Consider the following 15,002-nt stretch of genomic DNA (forward strand, 5'->3'; position numbering starts at 1 on the left):
TGAGAAATGAATGTCCGTTGTTTAAGCCACCTGACGATATGGCGATTTGTTGTGGCAGCCTGAACTGCCTAAGATACGAGCTATCAAACTCACAGTGGCAGACACCAATTATCCAGAATTCAAATTTCACTTGAAAGCTCAAATGTTAGCATTGGCAACATGCCTTGAAGTGACTGGCTCACTTGTTCATTTTAGAGACTATATCTGCCCAAACTCAATTTGAATAACCACAGTCTGCCAGTCATTCTTCAAGTAAAAATGCCATTCTGTGAACAAAGAGGCTAGTTAAGTTCACAACACAAACAGCTACGAGAGTTCTTATCCTCCAGACGACCGTCGTGCTCTGGCTTGCAGCGGAAGTACTTACAGTGCTGGGAAGTTCGTGCTTCCCACTGTCACTGAGTATTGAAACCACGTATACCATGCTCACGTCAGCAGCACGTATACTAAAATGGGAACAGTACGTACAAGATGAGTGTGGCTCCTGCACAAAGATGACGTGCAAATTTGTGTGAAGTTCCATATTTTGCTGTCCTTTTCTAATGCTTATGGGTAGGGAAACTGAGGCTCTGAGGAGTGAGATAACTTGCCTGATTGAGGGGTCTCCAAGCTTCAAATCCTACCCCTAATTCCTCCAAAACCAAAATATATATATATATATATATATATATATATATATATATATATATATACACACACACACACTCAGGGTTGAGATTGAATAAAAGTTATCATTTTTACTGATTCTTTTAAGACCATTCTTAATTAAAATTGCCTTTTCCCCCCGTGAGTGCGCGGTGTGGAATACAGTGACCATGGGCGGAGCTGGGTGCCGCCGCCTTGCTTGGTGCTCAGGCGCCAGCGGTTTCACCCGCCACTGTTTTTGCACCATCAGTGCAAACATCAGCTCGATGGAAAAGGCAACTACATAGTGTCTTAGTATTGTTACAAAAATGGTTTTGACCTCCTAGACTCCCTGAAACTTAATGCTTATACTGGCTACAGGGTAATCATAAAGGGAAAAATAAATATTAATATCCTCAGGAACATAAAGGGGGAACCACTACTTTATACTTCTGTATCGTCTGAATTTTAAAAGATGATCCTGTATGACTTTTTAATTTTAAAAAAAAGGAATAAATGAATGGACGCGAAAGGGCCTCCTGTGAAAAAAGGGGAAGAGCCCTGAATAAGGTCTCAAGAATTTATCATGTGGACCAAAATCTCCTTAAAAGTCTCCCCAAATAGTCTTGTGAAGATATCCACTAAAAATCCTAATGGATTCAGTGACTTAAATGAGTATATTCTATATTCCCTACATGTCAAAACGACAAAAGAACTATGAAGATGTAAGATAAGGACTTTGTATAATATTAACACAATACGCATGTTAATTTGAACTTGAAGTAACTGACTCTACGCTGTGCTAATGCATCCGTTTGTATGCATTGTAAAAATTTATTCAAATATATCAATGATAGTTGATTTGACATGACTTTTTTAATTAATCCAGTACAAAGTTGGACACTGTGTTCTGTATCAGAAATGTAATACGAGCTATATCACTTTTCCCTCGTAGGGAAGCCGGACTCAACTCCCATCATTTTGTCATCATTTTAACATCCTCTTTCGGGAGTGGGACTGCACCATTTAGGATGCTTCCTTGTGAGGGAAAAGACTAACTGGCTGACACAAGAGGGGCATTTCTTAATTTGCAGAGTTTGGAAACCAGAACAGAGCGGGCTCCAGGTGTATGTCAGCGTCTCTCTCCTCTCTGACTCAGCCTGTCCTCCCCGTGTTGGATCCTCCTCAGCAGGGGGCATGGTGGCTGCCCCCCCCCCACAACAAGGCCCAGAGGAAAACAAGGGACAGGCTTTTATTGTGCCTGTCTAGAATCCAGGACACCTTGCCCAGAGGTCCCCACCAGATTTCCCCTCGTGTCTCCTTGATCAGGGGCGGGTCACAGGCACACGCCAATCCTGACCGAGTCACTGTCAAGGGAAGTGGCACGACCAGCATTGATTTAGACCAGAAGTCAGAAAACTGTGGCCCAGGGCCAAATCTGGCCCACAGCCTAATTTTGCAAATAAAGTTTTACTGTAACAGCTGTACTCGTTCTCTTGTATGTTGTCCATGGCTGTTTCTCGGGCGTCAGCCAGTAGACTTGTTTTAACAGAAACCACGAGGCCCGTGAAGCCTAAAATAGGTGCTGCCTGGTCCGTATTTACAGAAAATGTTTGCTGACCCCTGGTGTAGGGAATTATTCAGGGCAGAAGAGATGATGACAAGAAACAGAGTGGCTCTATAAAAACAAGCTCTCTGCCGCCGAGATGTGGAGCGAAAGCTCACGGAGCACGTGCTACTCAGCACTAAACAGATAAATTACGTGTCAAAGGTTGGATGTGCTGGAGGAATTCAAAGGAGAAAGTGATCAGTAAAGGCAAGGCAAAAATATTTCCTAAGTACACAAATTCTCCCGGAAGATGTTTCCTGAGATACCCAGACAGAGGAGAGAGACCCTGACATTCATGCCCCCGAGCCCGCTCTGTTCCGAGCAGACCGCTGTGCTGACCGAGCGTCCTTGCGTTTGCAGGTAGGCGAGCGGCGTGAGCAGGAGTCTGGCATGTTCCGCTCACGGCCACTGGCATTGCAGCCCCGGGTCCCCCAGGCTCCCTTAGGTCTTTTCCGCCTTAATCATTACATAACACCAGGGCCAATTCTCCATAAAAATGTGCAGATGTTATCTTTGTTGCCCAGCTCTGTTGATACATTTCCCTTCTATTCTGTGGTATTTTTCTCTCCTTCCCGCCTTTAGACAGTCTCATACAGAGTGTCTTGTAAGGTCTGAAAGGCACTTGTGCTAACAGGTAAAACTAGAAGTTCCACTTCAGTCAAGAGGATGTACATTGAAAGAGATTAGAAAATCCTCGAGTTAACTACAAAAAAACCCAAAATCTGTGTCTACTTCTTGGCATCCTCAAAACTACCACTTTTACTCACTTTCCTAACCTGATACTTCGGATATACACTGTTATGCGCTGTGCTGAATAAAAGATAAATAATGGATGGTGCTGTGGTCTGAATGTCTCCTCCAAAACTCATGGTGAAATCTGATTGTTGAGGTAATGTTATTTGGAGGAGGGGTTTTAAGCGGTGATTAGATCCTGAGGGCTCTGTCCCCGTGAACAGACAAACGCCGCTACTGAGGGAGTGGGTTGGTTATCTTGGGAGTGGGCTCCTGACTGCAGGATATGGCGTGGCCCCATTGCTCTCGCTGTCTCCGGCCCTTGCCTGGCCTTCTGCCTCACTGCGGCACAAGAAGGCCCTCGCCAGATGCAGTCCTTTGATCTTGGACTTTCCAGCCTCCAGAACTGTGGGCCAAACAGACTTCTGTTCCTTACAAAGTACCCAGCCTGTGGTCTTCTGTTGCAGCATCAGAAAACAGACTAAGACAAATGGGTGAAAGAATATGGGGAAATACTCTTAAAATTCCTGTCCCATCTGCCCTCCAGGACTCCTCGGAACACTAAGTTTGAAGTTAGGTGATGCCTTCTGATGTCTCATGAGTTTCATGAGTTGAGAGTGAGGTGGGAAGCAGTTGTAGGACTTGGAGGAAAAGAGGAAGGTCCTGGGTCGTCTGTCCCACCACGTAATCAAGGACGTACCTGCCCCAGCAGGGACTGTCGAGCCACTAGCAGGGCGCTCTGAGAGGCACGTCTGAGACATGGTTGCTGCTGGGAAGTTGCACGTCCTCACTCTACACCTGAAATGGAGACGAGGACCACAGTGGAAAGCAGGCAAGCTGGCAGGATCCTAACAAGGTCGGATACTACGTCTCAAAGCTGACAATGAATCGAAGGCTTGAAGATTTAAGTACGTTTTAAAGACCTGGGCAGGGGGGAAGCCAGAGTCCCACTCTCAGGGAGTTTCATTCAGAAATATCTTCTTCTGCTTAATGGTATTTAAATCTTTTAATTCAATTCTGTAACTATTTCTTGAGTAATTATTGTGTGCCAGGAATTGAATAACGCGTGGAGAAAGGGCCATAAACAACATGGTCTCTTTCATGGTGCCTTTTATGGTCTGCCGTGTATATTGCTTGTGCTTTCTTTCTCCCCATTAGACTGTGACTTTCTGAGGACAGGACTTCCATTGTATTTATCTTCTTAATCCCTTCACACATAATTAATCCTCAAAAAAAGTTGTGGAATGAATGAATGGCATGACTGACTGAATGAAGTCAGCTCCAATCCTAATGCAGTGATCTTTTATACTTCTTTATGAGCAAGAATAGTCCTAGACCCAAAATCAGAGAAAAATGAGAGGCATACAGGCGTTCCATGTTCACAGTTGGAATTAGGCCAGGGGGACTGGGATTACAGAGAGATTTTTGCACCAGGAAGTGTTAATGGGATGTATATTTAGCACATGGGCTCTAAATATTTCACAGCTGAGAATACAGGATTGCGTGGATTAGAACAGTGATAGAGACCTTGCTATAGGAAAAAGACAACACATTTGAGACTGAACCTGCCCTTGACTAAAATAAGCGACACAATAAAATTTTCTGTGTTGAGACATTTTTAACCTACTTTCGTGTCTCACACATGTTTGGGCGATGAACCATCTCATTTCTATTTTAAATTCCCTTTGCCCTTCAAGATGTAGCTCAGCTACCATCTTCTCCTCTAGGAAGTATCCTTTGATCATCTTTCTGACGTGCCCTCATCTGGGCTAGATGTCTAAACTGGCTTGAAGAGTGTACCCCACAAAATCCACATCTAGTCCCCAAAGGCAATCACAGCAGCAACAAAAATAAATAAATGGGACATGATCAAACTATAAAGCTTCTGCACAGCCAAAGAAGTAGTCATGAAAGTAAACAGACAACCTACAGAATGGGAGAAAATTTTTGCATCCTATGCATCTGATAAGGGACTGATAACTAGAATATACTTAGAACTCATGAAAATCAGGAAGAAAAAATCAAATAACCCCATTAAAAAGTGGGCAAAGGACTTGAACAGAAACTTTTCTAAAGAAGACAGAAGAATGGCCAACAAACATATGAAAAAATGCTCAACATCCCTAATCATCAGGGAAATGCAAATCAAAACCACAATGAGATATCACTTAACCCCAGTGAGAATGGCCTTTATCAAAAAATTTCCAAACAATAAATGCTGGTGTGGTTGCGGAGAGAGAGGAACACTCCTACACTGCTGGTGGGACTGCAAACTAGTTCAACCTCTGTGGAAAACAATATGGAGATACCTTAAAGCGATACAAGTGAATCTACCATTTGATCCAGCAATCCCATTGCTGAGTATCTACCCAAATGATCCAATGACACTCTACAAAAAAGACACCTGAACTCGAATGTTTATAGCAGCACAATTCATAATTGCAAGGCTGTGGAAACAGCCCAAGTGCCCATCAATCCAAGAATGGATTAATAACATGTGGTATATGTATACCATGGAGTACTATTCAGCTCTAAGAAACAACGGTGATATAGCACATCTTATATTTTCCTGGTTAGAGCTGGAACCCATACTACTAAGTGAAGTATCCCAAGAATGGAAAAACAAGCACCAGATATATTCTCCAGCAAACTGGTATTAACTGAGTAGCACCTAAGTGGACACATAGGTACTACAGTAATAGGGTATTGGGTAGGTGGGAGGAGGGAGGGGGGCGGGTATATACATACATAATGAGTGAGATGTGCACCATCTGGGGGATGGTCATGATGGAGACTCAGACTTTTGGGGGGAGGGGGGGAAATGGGCATTTATTGAAACCTTAAAATCTGTACCCCCATAATATGCCGAAATAAAAAAAAAATCCACATCTACTTTGAACCTGGGAAGGTGACCTTATTTGGAAATAGGTTCTTTCAGACATAATCAAGTTAAGATGAGGTCACAGTGGATCAAGGTGGGCACTAAATTCAATGTGACTAGCGTCCTTATCCGGAGAGAGAACTCTGGGCACACACACAGGAGAGAAGCCGTGCGCAGGTGAAGGCAGAGGTTGGAATGGTGCATCTGTGGCCCGAGAAATGCCAGGGATCGTCAGCAACTCCCAAAAGCTAGAAGAGGTGAGGAAGGACGAGTCCCCAAAGCCTTCAGAGGGACCATGGCCCTGGCGACACCTTTATTTTGAACTTCTAGTCTCCAGAACTGTGAGGGAATAAGTCTTTCCTGCTTCAAGCTACTCGGTTCGTAGTGGTTGTGACGTGTGACGGCAGCCCGACGCAGAGGGCTGTGGAGCCCTGTCCCTGCCGCAGCCCCCACACTCAACGCTGCCGCGCCACGCCGGCTGTGTGTGAGTGTGCACGTCCCCTCCCAGATGGTGGCTTCTCGGAGATGAAAGCGTGTCTTACCCATTTCTGCGTCCTCAGCACCTAACATGCGAGCTGTCAAGATAAACGCTATTAAAGTAAACTAACTGGGACAGGCTTCTCATGTGTAAACGTGCAACAATATTCGAATTTGCCATTGCCTGCCCAGATGCCAAACTCCCACCGCCCCGGGCCGCTCCCCTAGTAAGAGCCCCGCCCCGCCCCGCCACGGATTCCGGGGGGAGGAGTAGAAGTAACAAAATATGAAACAGCAAACTTATCAGTACTTAATAGAAGGTGTTAGTGGATTAAAGATTAAAAATCTTCCAGTCTACACTGAATCTGCAGAGGGTGAAAGTTAGAAATGGAATTCTTTGTGGTAAACATGCTGAAAACCACTATCCTAAGCCAGCGTGTGTTAAAAAAATGAAAACGGTGGGGTTTTCCATTTGCCAGGTGGTGACAATAGAAACTGAGAAGTTTGATTAAACAGCCCACAAACCTGAACCTCCTAATTTGGACAGACATAGTACGATATTTCCGCATAAATTCAGCTAACATCTCAGAAGTGCTTTTCTGAAACTTCGCCTAGAGTTGTCCACATGTTGATTTGTTGGAATAAGCAACACGCTGGCTTAGGATAGTGGTTTTGTAACACACGCTGGCTTAGGATAGTGGTTTTCAGCATGTTTACCACAAAGAATTCCATTTCTAACTTTCACCCTCTGCAGATTCAGTGTAGACTGGAAGATTTTTAATCTTTAATCCACTAACACCTTCTATTAAGGAATAAGCAACAAAAGCAGTATCCATATTCCAACCTAAGAGAACAATCATTTCTGTGAAGACCGTGTCCACCAGGGGGAGGGACAAGGATTACCAGTCCACCTCTAGCTACAGTGGTGGTAAGTGAGGCCCTGTCTTCACATATTGGCCCCAGATAAGGTGGCTTTCATATGCTGGAGAGCTTCCTGCATTTTTGTAATTATTTAGATAATTTTGTAATTACTTATATAATTTTATATTTACATATTTTTGGTGTTAAAGGTTTTTGGATATATAAGTGTGTGTATAATTATATATTTAGTGTGTGTGTATATATATATACATATATATGCATATATACATGTATACGCACATACGCATATCCAAAAATCTTTAACACACAGTTTATTCCTTGATCACATAAATGGGTATTCCTTTCAAGCAGTACTTTTGGAGACCTAGGTTCCTTCCATCTTGTGACTCTGCCATTTTCCACTCAAGGTTTCCAAGGGCCCTGAACTTGTTTGCATTAACCTGGAAGAAGAAGACAGAGAGCATGGAGGCTTTGAGGGGGACAAGCCCAGAAGTGTCCACTCACTCTGCACACATTCCATTGTCGAGGACTCAGTCTCATGGCCACTTCCAGTTGCCTTGGAAACCAGGTGTGTGCCCAGGAAGAAGAGGAATCTGGTTTGGTCAAGAAAACAGTCTCTGGCTTTACTACCTACAACAATTATTGTCCACTACAACATCTCAAAACTTTAAGATGTCTTAAATCAAAAGAACCAAAATACCATGACTGAGGCTTGCAGGAATCAGGTAAATCTATTCAGTCCCCACAGTAATAGTTGAAAGAAAAAAAAAATTGGTTTAAAAAAATAAAAGGTTTATTTAAAAATGTGAACTCTGATAAAAACAGGCCCTATAAATATTTAGAATCCCACCAGCCAAACATTTAGAGAGTGTTTTTCTAACTTTTCTTTGGGTTGTTTTATGATTAAGAAGCTTGTGATTAATATATTAGTCATTAAGTAATCTATACATTTTCCAGATCCCATTATTTTATCAAAAATATCTCAAATCAAAGTTTAGAATGTAAAATAATGTAAATATGACAAATGACAGCTATTTTAATGTGAGATTTAGTTGCAAGCTGTAGATTTCCCTTACAAAAAAAAAGCTTAGTTGTCAATGTTTTGTTATCATTTTTTGCCTTGAAAGTGGCTGAGTCTATACAACCACAATTTTGATCAAACCAGTTTATCTTTCTGATATCATCCATAGCAAAATCCCACGAAGTCTTGGTGTTTCTTGGAATGATATGGCATAGCAGGCCTTATGGACCCATTAAAGGAAGTTAAGTTCAGCACAATGTTTGAAACTGTTCTTTGTTTATGCATGTTGGCATAGCCTATGGTTTTTGTTTTGTTGTTGTTGTTTTTAAATCTATGTTTTACATTGTCTTTTTCCGCAATTATAATTAAGGCAGGGATTATGTCTAAATTGTTTATCTTTAATATACAAAGGGACAGACTGTCATCGACCTGCTTAAAAGATATCATATACTAACTCAGACAAGGTAAGCCTTTGATAATTCCTAGCTTCTGCTATAACTTTTCTTTTTTCTCTTTTCAGCTGATGTATAACCCTAATAAATTACCCTTCTAATTGTGTGTTTGCTCAGCCAATTCAAAAATAGAGTTATTAAGGAGAGCAAATGAGGTAATAAGCCCTTTTGTTTTCCTTAACAAGGCATCTCTTAAAACCTAAATGTAAATTACAAGCCATTATTACAAACCTTCCCTTATTTGATGACATCTGTGGCTAAATGTTTGGGCCTTCCTTTGTGTGTAAGTTAGTGCATTAAGTACTGCCAGACAAAATGAGCCATGTGTGCTATATTAAATATGGTATTAAGCAAATGAGGTTCTAATACAAGGAAAAGATGCTCAAACTGTTTTGTTTTGACATACTGTGTGTGTGCGTTTTACTTTGTTTTTAGTGTCTCACGTAGTGAATTGCTGTAAGACTGCTCAGTAGCACAACTTCATGCTCTGGGAAGCTGGGGTAATGCTTGGTTCCTTTCTAAAGTAAGTCAGCAGAGTGTGTACAACAGAACAAAGACAGTGAGGAAAGCAGTTGATGTTAACATGAAGACAAGCTGTCTTTTATGTCTTCCTGGATTCCACAGAGAAGAATCCACAGCTCATGACTGAGCAATGAATGTTTCTGCTTAATTTGGGGGTGTAGGGTGCAGGGAGCAGAGAAGCCAAGGCGGCTTGGACTGCTAACTAATCTACTACAGCCTTGGAAGATGCTTAAATGACTGAAGCAATTAAAATCAACCCACCTGGCCGGGCGTGGCTCACACCTGTAATCCTAGCACTCTGGGAGGCCGAGACGGTTGTATCTTTTGAGTTCAGGAGTTTGAGACCAGCCTGAGCAAGAATGAGAACCCCGTTCCTACTAAAAAAATATATATATATATATATATAAAGAAATTAGCTGGACAACTAAAAATATACGTAGAAAAAATTAGCCGGGCATGGTGGCGCATGCCTGTAGTCCCAGCTACTTGGGAGGCTGAGGCAGGAGGATGGCTTGAGCCCAGGAATTTGAGGTTGCTGTTAGCTAGGCTGACAACTTGGCACTCTAGCTCAGGCAACAGAGTGAGACTCTGTCTCAAAACTAAAAAACTAAAATAAATAAAATAAAACAAACCCATCTGGGACCCCAGGAAGAAAAGTGGAGAAGAGTAATTAATGGAAACCCAAACATATAAGCAGTTGTGGTATCTACATGGAGCCATGGCGCTGGTGGTCAGCGCGGCACCACGGACTCTGGCTCTCTGCCATAGGGACAGATGCGCATGTTTACCAACACACACACACACACACACACACACACACACACACGACACAGCTTCCAGTCTACCCATCCCGCACACACAAGTAGTTTGCACACTTTTATGGGCACTATATATGTTTCTACGGCAAAGGAGCGCACAGAGAATGATTGTTTTGCTTCGGTGTGGAGGTGAACTTTGATGGAACTTAGTAAAACACACAACATTTATTACCGTGAGAAACGGCTCCCCGGGGAGTCGTTCCCGCCCTCCCGGTGGCAGGTGGAGGGCGGCAGGGACAGCGCCGGGCAGGGGAGGGCAGAACAATAGGTTCTGTGAGCTCAGGAGCTGAGGCCGCCCTCACCGGGTGGGTGGTACGAGCGGGTCCCCAGCACCACATAACTCAGCCAGCAGTGACGGTTCTTGTGGAATGTGGAAGTAACAAAGGGGAAAGCAGAGCAGACTATGCAAGCGCTCGAATCACCCAACGTGCGGAGGAGTTTTCCCGCCAGCGGATTCCACTGTCGAAAAGCCGCTCGCCTGGCGAATTTCCTGATCAAATCCAGACCAGTGAGTGACGCTCCCTCGCCCAGCGATATTACCCAAACCACACTCCACGGAGCCATGGGGTCAATTAGAAAACAAGCAGCTTTTGCACCCTTTTAATAAAAATAATTAATTTTGTTTGTCTGAATTTAAACAATTCTTAACATACCTACCTCAGCATATCGGGATCATTTCAGCTCCTTCACTGCCAAACCCAGGGCAGGGACCTCCGGTTTCTCCGCCCTCTCTTTGGGATGACCAAGGTGTGAAGGTGTCTGCTGCCCCGGCGCTTAGCTTCACATCATCCTTGCATCTTTCGAGCCTGACGGGTTTGGCATCCTCTTGCCTGGCTGCAAGCGGAGAGTCCTGGATCGGCACTGCCAGAGAGACACCCCTTTTCACCCTTTCCACACAGTGTTTAAAAAATGCGGAGGCTCTCCTTTGCTCCGTATTCATTTCAAAGCCGCAAAGCAAGAGAACGGTCCTGGGCCACAGTGAAGTGAGACTCTTTCTTGCTGCCTAGCTTGGCCGTGCTCCTTTGCGTATTTCATTTTCCATTCTCTCGGTGAGCTGCTGGCCGTGTCCGCGGACTTACCTGGCTGTTCTAAGAAGTCAGCTGCCTGGTCACTCTGCCTTAGACCCACACAAAGATAACAACCTGCAAAAAGCTTTGCACCCACGAGGGAAAAGCCCACGTCAGACCACCGCGTCCTGACAGCGGGCGCCCCGGGAGCACAGAGACGTGCCTCGGCACAGCTCGGAAACAGAACTTGCCGGGGTTGCCTCGGCTCTGAGGATCCATGATTGGCTTTGACACTGGATGCAGGATGATCAAAAGCCCTTCGAAAATCAGCCTCGTGGGAAGCTCCACTGTCTTTTGTCTTTTTTAGCCCAGTGATTTCCCGCCACCCCCTGCCAAGATACGAACTGTCAACACGGAGGTGCTCCTAGCTCATGTTTTAAGTGGGGAAAAAAAGCTGAATTATGAATCTACATTCTTTAAGCACACACACACACATATACATAATTAAAAGATTCTTATTCTATATAACAGTGGATCCTAAATCTGTTCATCTTCAGAATCCCTTCGTCACATGAGGAGGTTTTGCAAAATTACAGTTGTAGGGTCCCAACCTGGGAGAGTGGAGCTGCCTGGGCCTGGGGTCACGCTCAGCGGTCTGTACTTCTCGTGCTTCCCCAGCTGAGTCCAACAGTCACCTTTATTTGAGAACCAGACACTCAGTTTAGTTATTATTTATTTATTTTTGGGACAGAGTCTCACTTTGTTGCCAGGCTAGAGTGAGTGCCATGGCATCAGCGTAGCTCACAGCAACCTCAAACTCCTGGGCTCTAGTGATCCTCCTGCCTCAGCCTCCCGAGTAGCTGGGACTACAGGCATGCACCACTATGCCCGGCTAATTTTTTCTATGTATATTAGTTGGCCAATTCATTTCTTTTTTATTTATAGTAGAGACGAGGTCTTTCTCTTGCTCAGGCTGGTTTCGAACTCCTGACCTTGAGCAATCCACCCGCCTCGGCCTCCCAGAGTGCTAGGATTACAGGCGTGAGCCACCACGCCTGGCCAGTTCAGTTATTTTTTAAATCAAAAAATTAGAATGTATCTTTGGACTTCACTTTCAGTTCCAGTACTTATCCTGAGTCACACTATCTCCTTCCACTTTCTTCAAATGGCTGATACATGGTTCGTAGTTATGGCAAATGGAGCCGTGCAAAAGGATACATGTAGTTCCATTTTTACAAAACTTGCTAGGTAACTGAAGTCAAAAAGGCATTCATAATCCTATTTTTATGACATCCCAGACCATCTCCTATTATCTTGAGGGATATTGTGAAATTTTTGAAGTGAAATTCCTCTGGATTCATTTAAATTTTAAAAGTGACACGAAGAAGACAGAGATAGGTAGGAAGTGGCTTCCACTCTTAGGAAAAGGGTGTGAGCTACCAGAACTAGCAGTTGGACAAGGGCTTCATGGAGCGAGGACCCAGGTCTATGGGTGGGGGCACTGCCAAGCCACTGCTGGTTCCCTAGGAGCTTGCAGGACAGGCCTCTTGGATCTGGGGCTCTGACCTCCTCTTCCTGGAGGCCACTGCTACTTCAGACAGAGTGCACAAGGTTCTAAGAGCAAGGAAAGGTGCTGAAGACAGGAAATGACTATTGCTTCCCAGGGAAAGGCCATTAATAGGGTCACACCTAGAAATGGCAAGCGAACAGGAAGAAGGAAAATCCCCCTCTCCTCCTGCCACCCAGTGTCCCTGTAGGCCAGCTGACCAAAGCGAAACGTGCTTTCCAGAGTCTTAGCCCCTGCATCACACAGCAGAGTGTGCAGAGGAGCCTTTGGAGCTGAGAGACGATGTCCTTTTTTTTTTTGAGACAGAGTCTCACTCTGTTGCCCAGGCTAGAGTGAGTGCCGTGGCGTCAGCCTAGCTCACAGCAACCTCAAACTCCTGGGCTCAAGCAATCCTGCTGCCTCAGCCTCCCGAGTAGCTGGGACCACAGGCATGCGCCACCATGCCCGGCTAATTTTTTTTTCTATATATTTTTAGTTGGCCAATTAATTTCTTTCTATTTTAGTAGAGACGGGGTCTTGCTCTCGCTCAGGCTGGTTTCGAACTCCTGACCTTGAGCAATACTCCCGCCTCGGCCTCCCAGAGTGCTAGGATGACAGGCGTGAGCCACCGCGCCCGGCCAGAGACGGTGTCTTAATCAAGCATAAGATCAGACTATGTCTTGGGTCAGAAGAGCAGTGGAATGCACACTGGTTAGAACAACAAGGTGGAAAGCTCTTGTTTTCATAACGGCACTTTTTTGATGATCAAATAAATTTGAGAAAACTGTATTTATAATCCACTCTTGGAGTGTCATAAAGCCGGTTAGTATATTATAGCAGCGGTCCCCATCCTTTTTGGCACCAGTCCCAGTTTCATGGAAGACTATTTTTCCATAGACTGGGGATGGGGGAGCAGAGCTCAGAGCTCAGGCAGTGATGAGAGCCATGGGGAGTGGCTGTAAATACAGATGAAGCTTGGCTGGCCCACTGCTCACCTCCTGCTGTGTGGCCCGGTTCCTAACGGGCCACAAAATAGCACCGGTCCACAGCCCGGGGGGTCAGGGGTCAGGGACCACAGTGTTCAAGGATCTAAGGAGTCTTGCAGTAAAGGAACTTGCTTTATTTTGTTTAATTATTTCTAAAATTTATTTAGTGTGAATTTCTTCCTCCCCCCCCCCCACACAAATATACTACTACTCAGAACATGCAAACTGTGTTGTAAATGCTGTTCTAAAAAGGGGTACTTTAATCTCCAAATAAAGACAATAAAAAATAAAAATGGTACCACTTAAGTTCAAAGTACTTTTTAAATCTATTAGCTTCTAAAAGCTGGAAAAAAAGGAGAAAAGAATATATATACAAGTGAAATCAAATAATCGGGAAGAAAAATAGAATTCTATCTGCAAAGTATTAAATCTAACTATTTCTCTCACGTGCTTTCTGGTATCTGTAAAAAGGGACATCCTCCTCTGTACTTTACTGTACTGTCAGGGGAAAAAATTCCTCACTTAATCCCCAGAAGAATCCCTAACCACAAGCTACATAACAAAGACCACCCGCTTCACCAAAATCTGAGGGGACAGGCAGTGTTACACGAAACTGGACAAATCATCACAAAGCACGCTGCCGCCCAGCTGCCTCAAACACACAGGGTGGCTTGACAAGTTATCCTGCATGGCAAAGAGTGGCTCTGTTCCTACTCAAGAAGATAAACAGGAACTCTGCTCTCTATGGTCATTCCCACCCGCTCCACGCCTGCCTCGGGCTGGCAGAGGCACCGACGGTAACATCCGACACAGGCAGGACCGGGACACACAGCGCAGCCTGCGGAGAGCTCTGGGGGCTGAGCTGGAAGGTCCTGGAGACACAGGGTCTGGGGCCACTGTTTGGCAGGTGCAGGTGAGTGGGTGCAAAAGGTTATCCGCAAAGACAGATGCTGAGGGCAAAGGAATGACCAGGGTGGGGAGAGAGGGAGAGAGCGCAGGAGGAGGAGGAGGTGGGGAGGAGGAGGAGGTGGGATCTCCCTTTTATAGACATCAGGAAAAATGAGAGAGGAAGGAAGTGAGGGACGGAGGGAGGAAGGCAGAAAATAACTGCTGGATGATTTTCCAGATCCAGAGAGGATTCCTATTCAACTAGAATGTTTCACTTTACAACACACAGTGTCCAATGATACAAGTGTCCGCATCAGGTTACACTAATCTGGCTTTGACCTCTGAGTTGGATTTTGTTCATAAAGACAACCTATTCCTGCCTGGAGATCTATACGTTTCTTAAGTAAAAGCAATTTGAATGGATTTTATTATTTTTAATTGGCTATTCCATTCCTTACCCTAAAAATAAGTAGCAGAAAGTTCCAAACAGACAAATGTATATAAAAGTAGCTACTCCGAGACGTCGGCACACCTCCTTCCACTGTGATGTGCTCTCT

At 44.4% G+C, this 15,002-nt stretch overlaps 1 non-coding gene across 1 annotated transcript; it reads left to right on the forward strand.

Moving 5' to 3' along the window:
- Positions 1-422: 422 nt before the first annotated feature.
- LOC142876784 (U6 spliceosomal RNA) lies at positions 423-529 on the forward strand. The gene has a single exon (XR_012923602.1). It is a non-coding gene; the product is annotated as a U6 spliceosomal RNA (small nuclear RNA).
- Positions 530-15,002: the final 14,473 nt, after the last annotated feature.

The sequence above is a fragment of the Microcebus murinus genome, chromosome 15 (genome assembly GCF_040939455.1).
Source record: "Microcebus murinus isolate Inina chromosome 15, M.murinus_Inina_mat1.0, whole genome shotgun sequence".
Taxonomy (NCBI): Eukaryota; Metazoa; Chordata; class Mammalia; order Primates; family Cheirogaleidae; genus Microcebus; species Microcebus murinus.